This window comes from Lepus europaeus, chromosome 8 (genome assembly GCF_033115175.1).
Source record: "Lepus europaeus isolate LE1 chromosome 8, mLepTim1.pri, whole genome shotgun sequence".
In the NCBI taxonomy this organism is placed as follows: Eukaryota; Metazoa; Chordata; class Mammalia; order Lagomorpha; family Leporidae; genus Lepus; species Lepus europaeus.
In genome coordinates, this window is record NC_084834.1 from 102,406,814 (window position 1) to 102,418,084 (window position 11,271).

Consider the following 11,271-nt stretch of genomic DNA (forward strand, 5'->3'; position numbering starts at 1 on the left):
AAACAACTGCTGAGCATCACGATGATTGCATGCTCATCTCAATCTGGGATCAGGCAGATCCACCTTAGACTCAGCCTAATGTTGAGCCTTTACATTCTTTTGGCATTAGCTGCTCTGTCCTCAGGAGTGAGAATGATCATGCTAACTCATGGCCAATGCTTCTGCAGTCAAGGGAGGAAGATTTCCAATAGAGTGTTTATGGGATGTGGCATCTCTTTATGGTGATGGCACTGATGTTGTAAGGTACCAGTGTGACCCAAGGCTAGCACAGCAATGGATCATAGAGGGTCCCAATTACACTATAGTGTGGTAGATACAGTCTTATGGCTAAGGGTACAGGCTTTGAGGGAAGGAGAGGGAGAGGGAGAGGGAGAGGGAGAGGGAGAGGGAGAGGGAGAGGGAGAGGGAGAGGGAGAGGGAGAGGGAGAGGGAGAGGGAGAGGGAGAGGGAGAGGGAGAGGGAGAGGGAGAGGGAGAGGGAGAGGGAGAGGGAGAGGGAGAGGGAGAGGGAGAGGGAGAGGGAGAGGGAGAGGGAGAGGGAGAGGGAGAGGGAGAGGGAGAGGGAGAGGGAGAGGGAGAGGGAGAGGGAGAGGGAGAGGGAGAGGGAGAGGGAGAGGGAGAGGGAGAGGGAGAGGGAGAGGGAGAGGGAGAGGGAGAGGGAGAGGGAGAGGGAGAGGGAGAGGGAGAGGGAGAGGGAGAGGGAGAGGGAGAGGGAGAGGGAGAGGGAGAGGGAGAGGGAGAGGGAGAGGGAGAGGGAGAGGGAGAGGGAGAGGGAGAGGGAGAGGGAGAGGGAGAGGGAGAGGGAGAGGGAGAGGGAGAGGGAGAGGGAGAGGGAGAGGGAGAGGGAGAGGGAGAGGGAGAGGGAGAGGGAGAGGGAGAGGGAGAGGGAGAGGGAGAGGGAGAGGGAGAGGGAGAGGGAGAGGGAGAGGGAGAGGGAGAGGGAGAGGGAGAGGGAGAGGGAGAGGGAGAGGGAGAGGGAGAGGGAGAGGGAGAGGGAGAGGGAGAGGGAGAGGGAGAGGGAGAGGGAGAGGGAGAGGGAGAGGGAGAGGGAGAGGGAGAGGGAGAGGGAGAGGGAGAGGGAGAGGGAGAGGGAGAGGGAGAGGGAGAGGGAGAGGGAGAGGGAGAGGGAGAGGGAGAGGGAGAGGGAGAGGGAGAGGGAGAGGGAGAGGGAGAGGGAGAGGGAGAGGGAGAGGGAGAGGGAGAGGGAGAGGGAGAGGGAGAGGGAGAGGGAGAGGGAGAGGGAGAGGGAGAGGGAGAGGGAGAGGGAGAGGGAGAGGGAGAGGGAGAGGGAGAGGGAGAGGGAGAGGGAGAGGGAGAGGGAGAGGGAGAGGGAGAGGGAGAGGGAGAGGGAGAGAGAAACTTCTATCCTTTGCTTTACCCTCCCTCAAAGGACACAACAGCTGAAGCTGGGCCAGGCTGATGCTCAGAGCATCAACCCACATGGTTGGCAGAGACCCAAGTATTCGAGCTGTCATCAGCTGCCTCCCATGGTGCATATTAGTGGGAAGATAGAATCGGAAGTGGAGCAGGGACTTGATACAGGCATCTCAGGCAGTGTCTTAACTTCTGTGCTGAATGCCCACCCCCAGGCACAGGGTTCTGTGTTAGTTGGTTTTTGGGTTGACTTCTGAGATAGGGAGAGAGCCATAAAAGAGGTCTTTTAAAGGGTTATTTATTTTGCCTGTTAGAAATGGCAGTGACTTCTGCTTTTCATTATTGTTACTGTTGTTGAAATGAAACTTTTCCAGTGAATTAGAATTTCTGAACTCAGTTCCTGACATTTCACTGCTTGCATCTCTTAGAGACATCAGTTAGATTAAGGGATACAGGGAAATTTTCAGAGAAAAGCGGTGGTATCATTAGGGTACAGCCAGAAAAACAGAAACCCGGCTAGCATTTCAAACATATCAATATTTGTTATGAAATAAAATGCCTACCAAGGGGCAGTTTAAGATGCCCACATCTCATATTGGAGTACTTGTATCTGAGTCCCAGCTCCCAACTGCAGCTTCCTGCTTATGCAGAACCAAGTAGTTGGGTCTGTGCCACCCACATGGGAGACCTGGATTGAGGTCTGGCTCCTGGCTCCAGACTAGCTGAGGCCTGGCTGTTGCAGGCATTTGGGGAGTGTACCAGCAGATGGGAATTCTCTGTCCATCCTTGGCTCTTAAATAAATAAATAAATAAATAAAGATATGCCCACAAAGATCAGTAAGAGGGTTAAAGAAACAAGGGTCAAGAGGACAACTGTAGCTATGGTTCATCCAGGGAGCCAGACCACAGGAAACCATTGCTGGCCTCACAGTTCTGCTACAGCCTTCAGGGAGTGATCTTCAAGGGGTCATGGAAGCTGTTGTTAAAATTCCCCCAGTGGGGAAGGGTCATTCTATCCCTTTTGTGTGTCTAAGCCTTGCACTAGTGTATCTCACTGTAAATGAAACCATACCCAGTACCTGTTGCCATCTGAGTGACATTTAGTTCTTGGACTTCCAGCTCTTATGGTACAAGGAACAACAAAGAAGAGAATGACAAAGTGTGGAGGGCTCATAGTTAATACCTAGCTATTCACTTCACGTGCTCAGTACCCAGCATCCTAGCTCTTATCCTCAGCACTTGTAAATCTGAATTGGGTTGCCATGTTTGCGAACTGAGTATTTCTAACTAGTCTATTGTCATTTTGCTTTTGATCTAATGTGGCCATATAAATACATACATCTGCGTATATGTACATATGTGTATATAATAGAGATTTATGACTATATGTACAATAGATATTTGATTTGAGGTCAACTAAAAATCAGCATGCATTAAATGAAAGCTGAGAACTTGGGACCCAAGATTACAATGGTATTAACTGCTAAGGATGGCAGAATAACATTAACAATTGCAGTCATGATGATGATGATGATGATTAGATACTGTTTGTCTTCACTGTGGGCCTCTGTCCTAAGTGCTTTACATTCACCAACTCATTTAGTTCTCACCCCAGTCATACAAGGTAGATTACTATCTTCATTTTACAGAAGAAGGAACTGAAGGATCACCTAGTTAAATAAATTTGCATGCAGCTAGTGAGTAGCAGAACCAGGATTTGAATTCTAAACCAGTTCCCTGCTACTACAAAATACACAGAAATCCTAACAGTTACAACAGGATTTTATTCACTTGTTGTTTTAGTCTACAGGTGTTGTACCAAGTGCCAATGAAGCATGTGCTTACTCTGACTCTCCCTTCTGTTTACTACTTGTATTTTGTTATAAAATTAGGGGTTAATATTTAATGAACGACTCTATGTGGCAGACACTATGTTAAAAGATTTGGGGGCTTATGTGGTGGTGGTGTGCGTTAAGCCGCCATCTGTGATGCTAGCATCCTGTGTGAGCACTGATTCGACTCCCAGCTGCTCCACGTTCAATCAAGTTCCCTGCTAATGTGCCTGGAAAAGTAGTGGAAGGTGGCCCAAGTGCTTGAGCTGCTGCACCCACATGGGAGGCCTGGAGGAAGTTGGCTTTGGCACAGGCATAGCCATTGCAGCCATCTGGGGAGTGAACTAGTGGATGATAGATCTCTCTGTGTCTTTCCTTTTCTCTTTGTACCTCTGCCTTTCAAATAAATAAATAAATAAATAAATAAATCTTTAAAAAAAAGATTTTCAGGTAATACATCATGTAACACCAAAAACACCTGGATGAAACAAAGACTAACTATCTCAAGGACTAAGTTAAGGAGGTAGCAGAGGTTGGGTTCAAAGTGCACAGCTGCCCTGGTCATATAGCTTCTAGCCAAATGTCATGATTGAGCACTTGATATGTGGCTAGTCGGAATTAACATGGACTGTAAGTATAAAATATATACTGGCGTTCAAAGACTTTTCCCACTGTAGTACTTCTGTGAGATGCTGCATTGAAGAGTAAGACTTAAACCTGGGGCCGGTGCTGTGGTGCAGTGGGTTAAAGCCCTGGCCTGAAGTGCCGGCATCCCATATGGGTGCCGGTTCTAGTCCCGGCTGCTCCTTTTCAGATCCAGCTCTCTGCTATGGCCTGGGAAAGCAGTGGAAGATGGCCCAAGTCCTTGGGTCCCTGCAGCTGCATGGGAGACCCAGAAGAAGCTCCTGGCTTCAGATTGGCACCACAGCTCTGGCCGTTGCGGCCATCTGGGGAGTGAACCATTGGATGGACGACCTCTCTCTCTCTTTCTCTGTGCGTCTCCTCTCTCTGTGTAACTCTTTCAAATAAATAAAATAAATCTTAAAAAAAAGACTTAAACCTTCATTTCCCATATCAGCTTCTGCCTATGAGTTCCTCTAACTATTACTGAGGCATTTGAACCTGTGCACATGCCACCATCAGGCGTCCTGATAAACATAGTAAGAAAATCCAGTTAAAGAATATCAGAGAAGTGCACTAGAGCAGATTGCTGAGTGGGCTGAAGGGTCTGACTGATGGAAAATTTCAACCAAGAAGTGCAATAAAACAACAAAGACTCAGTGGGACCAGAGGAGAGAAGCCAGAGACACTGCTGCAGCCAGCTGCTGGCTGGGAGCCGCCATCTTATCACACCAAGCTAGGAAGAAATCCCTGTGCACTCCGCTACTTGCAGTTTTAGCTAAGAGGGAATTGCACAGTCATTCATGGACTTTTACTTCAGGCTGGAGAACTGACTGGGCTCTGAGCAACTGCAGAGCTTGGAGTAGGGATGCCCTCTTGTTTCCTTCCCCTCCCCCACCCCCACAGAGTGCCATACTCTCTGCAAAACGTCCCGCAGCGTGCCTCTGTTCTCCTTCCATCATCATAGTCAGAGTCAGGGCAACGTGTGGGGCACAGGACAGATCCCCTGCATCCTACAGCTGTAGGAGTTTTAGGGCCTTAGCCCCATGTAATCCATGTGAGCAAGGTGGATTCACCTTAGCTTCTGGGGCTAACACAGGAGCAGCCCATAAAAGAATCCACTTCACCATGGGAAATCTCAATAATGACCCCACCATACCCTGCAAAACCAGGACTGTAGTAATTCTTTCTAAATTTCTTGGTGCAACTAGAATCTACCTGGTGAACATGGGGAAGAACCTCCCTGTTATTCCACCCCTCTGGACTCATACCATCCAGAGTAAAATCTCCTGTAGTCACCTGATAGGACTGGAGCAGGCTTCAGTTCACATCCTTTAGTCCTAGGACTAGGGCTGTTGGTATTATAAGTCCCAGCACCAGTTGGACGCTCCTAGAAGAACCTGAGGAAGGGGCTCTCTACATCACACAGTCCTAGAGTCACAAGCCTTGGCATCACTCAGGCTTGCCACAGGACAAGGGGACAGCCACCACTGTCTCCCTCTGCACTGAGAACAAGGCCCTGGCTATCATATTCACCGGAGAGACTGACACTGGGCTCTCTGTGGGCCAATGGTATACACCCAAGGAAACCCTTATTCATCTTAAAGCCACACTTCTAACCCCATGAACTGTAGTAGACGAGTCCACTGTGTCACTTATAGACACAGCTGACATTGATTAAGAGAACAGGAATCACTCAGAGACTACACTCCTGGGCTCACCAAAGCCAAAGGAACAAGCCAAGTGATACCCCATATCAGCTAAATCATAAACTTTTAAAAAAGTTTTTATTTATTTATTTGAAAGTCAGAGTTGCATACAGAGAGAAGGAGAAGCAAAGAAAGAGGTCTTCCATCCACTGGTTCACTCTCCAGTTGGCTGCAATGGCCGGATCTGTGCTGATCTGAAGCCAGGAGCCAGGAGCGTCTTCCAGGTCTCCCACATGGGTGCAGGGGCCGAAGGACTTGGGCCATCACCTACTGCTTCCCCAGGCCATAGCAGAGAGCTAGATTGGAAGTGGAGCAGCCGGGCTTGAACTGGCGCCCATATGGGATGTCGACACTGGAGGCGGCGGCTTCATCCGCTATGCCACAGCACCAGCACCACCATAAACTCTTTTACAATAAAACCTACTCTATAAAGAAGAAGGGACAAATATACCAGATGGGCAGATGTCAATGTAGGGACATGGGAAACACGAAGAAGCAAGGTAGCATGATGGCTCCAAAAGAACACAAAACTCCTCCAGAATTAGATCCTGAACTGAAGGAACTCTATGGAATTACAGATACAGAATTCAAAATAATGATTGGAAGGAAACTCAATGAGATGCAAAAGAAAACAGATAGAGTAAAGAAATGAGGAAATCAGAGAGTGACATGAATGCAAACGTAGTAAGGAGATAGAACTCATTAGGAAGAATCAGGGCGTGGCCTGGGTAAGCCAGCAGCTGAGGTGCTGAGAGAAGCTGTCGTGGGAGTGTCCGAGCATTTGCTTTGGAACTTTTTGCTGTACTTTTGTCACACAGAGGTAGTAGAGGATGAATCAGCAATGCCCAAAAAAGATGCACACATACTTCTGGCAAGGTTTAATGAACAAATTAAACCCATTTATGAATTGTTTCAAGACACAGAAGATGTGAACTTGGCCTATGAACTAATTGAACCAGAACCCACAGAAATCCCAGCCCTGAAACAGAACAAGGACCCTGCAGCAGCTATTGTTGGAGCTGCTGATGTACCAGTGGGCACCACGAGGAAGCATGGACTTCCAAAGGTCCCTCTTATGAGGACTTGTCTACTCAGCATGTTGTCATTAACATGGATGACCAAGATCTTCATCAAGCTTCACTGGAGGGGAAAGCTGCCAAGGAGAGGCCCATTTGGTTGAGAGAGAGCCCTGTCCAATATGGATGCATTTCAGGAGCGGGAGGAAGGCCATGTGGGGCCTGATGATAACGAGGAGGTCATGTGAGCACTACTCATTATGAGAAAAAGACTTCTTCCGCTGCAGCGGGCTCAGAGGGGCAGCTGCTCCTGGTACAGCTGCCAACAGCAGTGATTCTGAGAGTGAGACCAGTTGAGTCGGATGATGACTGTCCATGCTGTCCAGTGGCTGTCACTGCACATCATCAGGAAGAGGACAAGTGTGAAGAAGTAGCAGATGACCCCATTGTCATGGGGGCTGGCCGTCCATACTCCTACAGTGAAGTGAGCCAGGGGCCAGAGCTGGTGGCCCAAATGACACCCAAAGAGAAGAAGCATACATGGCAATGGGACAGTGCATGTTTCAGGCCTCTTTGAGTGAGCTTTCCCTCCCTTTTCCTCTTTTCTCTGGCATGGTTTTCTTTCTTTCTTTTTTTTTAAACTTTTATTTAATGAATATAAATTTCCAAAGTACAGCTTATGGATTATAATGGCTTCCCCCCCATAACTTCCCTCCCACTCGCAACCCTCCCCTTTCCTGCTCCCTCTCCCCTTCCATTCACATCAAGATTCATTTTCAATTCTCTTTATATATAGAAGATCAGTTTAGTATATATTAAGTAAAGATTTCAACAGTTTGCCCCCACATAGCAACACAAAGTGAAAAATACTGTTGGAGTACTAGTTATAGCATTAAATCACAATGTACAGCACATTAAAGACAGAGATCCTACTTGATATTTTTTAAAAATTAATTTTCTATGCAATTTCCAATTTAACACCAGGTTTTTTTTTTCATTTTCAATTATCTTTATATACAGAAGATCGATTCAGTATATACTAAGTAAAGATTTCATCAGTTTGCACCCACACATAAACACAGAATGTAAAAATACTGTTTTAGTACTAGTTATAGCATTAATTCACATTAGACAACACATTAAGGACAGATCCCACATGAGAAGTAAGTACACAGTGACTCCTGTTGTTGACTTAACAATTTGACATTCTTGTTTATGGCGTCAGTAATCTCCCTAGGCTCTAGTCATGAGTTGCCAAGGCTATGGAAGCCTTTAGGTTTCGCCGACTTTGATCTTATTCCGATAGGGTCCTAGTCAAAGTGGAAGTTCTCTCCTCCCTTCAGAGAAAGGTACCTCCTTCTTTGATGGCCCCATTCTTTCCACTGGGATCTCATTTGCAGAGATCTTTCAGTTAGGTCTTCTTCTTTTTTTTTTTTTTTTCCAGGGTGTCTTGGCTTTCCATGCCTACAATACTCTCATGGGCTCTTCAGTCTGGCACGGTTTTCTAAAAGATAGCCCCGGTCTTTGATGATAAGTGGTTAAGCGGCTCTGTGACCCTGTTGATGTAAAGCAACTGGTATCTTTGTTTTACACAAAGAATAATGGGAAAGAAAGTTTGATTTTTTTTTTTTGTACCAGAAATTTTCCAGCAAGGCAGGTTTATTGTAAGCATTCCATTCCCAGCTACTATTGCAGTGTTAATATTTTACTGTATTTCCTTATCTAATTTTTGCCCTTTTCTAACACACATTTTTCTGCCTTTTCAAATGAGTTAGGGAGGTCTGTAAGGTAATTCATCATGTCTGCCTGTACAAGCCTACTATGATAAGTTACAGTCACTCATCACATCCTTTTATCTATTCTGACCAAGCATTCCAAACAAATCTTGATATTGCTTTCAGCCAAAGCAGCTTGCCGATGAGCAAATCATTGATTAGGAGAGAAAACTCATTTCCCCCAAATTAAGTTTGGGGTTAATATGTAAGGGGAAGTGGGGGAGTGTATGTGGAAGGGGGAAGGCTATGCCTGCATCTCATGATCAATGTCCACACCTTAGACATTAGAATTTGTGTCTTTAGAATTGATCAGACTGCTAGATTCTGTTATCTTGCTGAATGCCTTTTAGTTGGGCTTTGAGTGGAAGAAAACGAAGTATTTTGGTAAATTCCTTTGAAGAAATTAGAAAAAGTATGTCCTTAGGACAAGGAGTCCATTGTAAAGGATTGAAGATTGCATAGTATTGGAACTAGTCCCTTAGAATTGCCTGTGTTTGTTCTGGTTTGAGAATTCTCTATTATAAAGCTGAGACTGGTTCTCTGAATTTTTTCTCTACTTTTACAGACTTCCTGTCAATGCTTTAACTTGTTTAATGAGGCCATTCCAGCAGAAATGAGCATAGAATAATTGATTACTCTTCCCTTGCTCACATACACTCCCTTTAAATGTCACGGAAGGCTTTCTTTGTCTCTGTTTTGATTCTTGTCAGACATGGTGTTTTAGAGTGTATATTTTTAAGCATTGTAACCTCAAAATATATAGTTTCTTTGGGTTTCTGATGTGTACCATGGTATTATTCTCTAAGACAGAACTTTAAAAATGAAGACCTTGCATACAAAAATCTATGATAATTGTCTTTTTTATAATATTTTTCTTTGCATTATAATTTTTAAGTATTTATCACTATATATAGTATATGAATGAAGTTAAGATAGTGTTTTAGAGTATTGGAGTCTTGTATGAAGTGATGTTTCATTTACTTGGGTTGTATTAAAGAATATTGACAATGAATCTATTTTATACTGACTGAAATTTGTTAATCCAGCTCTGTAACATCTTGAATCATAATTAAAATGAATATTCTTCCCATTAAAAATTTTTAAAAGCAAAAAAAAAGAATCAAATAAAAAAATAAATAAAAAAGCATAAAAAATAAGAAAAGAGGACTCAAATAGAAATTTTGGAGATGAAATCTTCAGTGAAATAAAAATATGTGATCAAGAGCTTTAACAGCAGAGTAGACTAAATGGAGAAAAGAATTTTTGACCTTGAGGACAGAACTTTTAAATAACCCAATCAGACAAAAATAAAGAGAAAAAGATTAAAAAGAATGAAGAAAGTCTATGCAAAATATGGGATACCATTAAACAACCAAATGCTCATATTATAAGTATTCTTGAAGGAGAAGAAAAGGATAAAAACATCTAGCACCTGGGGCCGCGCTGTGGCTTAGTGGGTAAAGCCTCTGCCTGCAGTGCTGGCATCCCATATGGGCGCTGGTTCAAGTTCCTGCTGCTCCACTTACAATCCAGCTCTCTGCTGTAGCCTGGGAAAGCAATAGAAGATGGTCCAAGTCCTTGGGCCCCTGCACCTGCATGGGAGACCGGAAGAAACTCCTGGCTCCCAGCTTCAGATTGGCGCAGCTCTGGCCATGGCAACCAATTAGGGGAGTGAACCAGTGGATGGAAGATCTCTTTCTCTCTCTCCTTCTGCCTGTCCTTCTTTCTCTGTATAACTCTTTCAAATAAATAAATCTTAAAAAAAATAAATTTAAAACATCAAGCACCTGCTAAATGATATAACAGCTGAAATTTTCCCAGGTCTTGAAAGAGACATGAACATCCAAATACAAGAAGCTCAAAGAACCACAAACAGACTCAACCAAAAAAACGCCTTCTCCAAGGCATATTGTTGTTAAAATATCAAAAGTTAAAGGCAAGGAGACAATTCTAAAGACAGAAAGAGGAAAGCATTAAGTTACATAGAAAGGAAAACCAATTAGATTAGCGTTAGGCTTCTCAGCGGAGAGCCTACAGACTAGAGGAGAGTGGGTCTTAAAACACTTTGATCCAGGAATATTATATCCAGTGATGCTATCTTTTAAAAGTGAAGGAGAAGTAAAGTATTTTTTCAGACAAACAAAACTTGAAAGAATTCATAATCACCAGACCATCCATACAAGAAATTCTGAAGGGTGTCCTGTATTTGAAGTAAAAATCATGAAAACACCTGATAGCACCAAATTCACAAACAGAGCAGGTAGAATCATTATCCAGTCAACAAAATGATAGGTCTTAGTTCTTATCTATCAGTACTAACCTTGAATGTAAGTGAATTAGATTCAGCAACCAAAACACTTAGGCTGGCTGAATGGATTAAAAAACAAAAACAACAAACAAAACAAAACAAAACAAAACAAAACAAAACAAGACACAATTATATGTTGCCTACAAGAAACTCACTTCAGAAACGAAGATGCACACAGACTGAAAGTGAAGGGCTGGAGAAAGATATACCAGGCAAATGGAAACCAAAAGCAAGCAGGCATAGCTATTCTGATATCAGATAAAACATTTTAAATAAAAAGCTATAAAAAGGGCATTATATCTTGATAAAATATTCAATTCAGCAAGAAGACATAACAATTATAAGTATGTATACACCTGACACAAGACGACCCAGATATACACAGAAATACTATTAGACCTAAAAGGAGAGATAGACTCCAATACAATAATAGTGGTGACTTCAACACCCCACTGTCATCAATGGACAGATCATTCAGACAAAAAAATCAAAGAAGATACATCAGAGTTGAAACATACTTTTGAGAAAATGGACCTGACACATACTTACAGGACACTTCACCCAACAACTACTGAATACACATTCTCCTCACCAGCATATAGAACATTTTCTAGGCTAGACCACATATTAAGCAACA

General features: G+C 43.9%; 1 pseudogene; it reads left to right on the forward strand.

Moving 5' to 3' along the window:
- Nucleotides 1–5,053: 5,053 nt before the first annotated feature.
- On the forward strand, nt 5,054–8,911 carry LOC133765335 (general transcription factor IIE subunit 1-like; annotated as a pseudogene).
- Nucleotides 8,912–11,271: the final 2,360 nt, after the last annotated feature.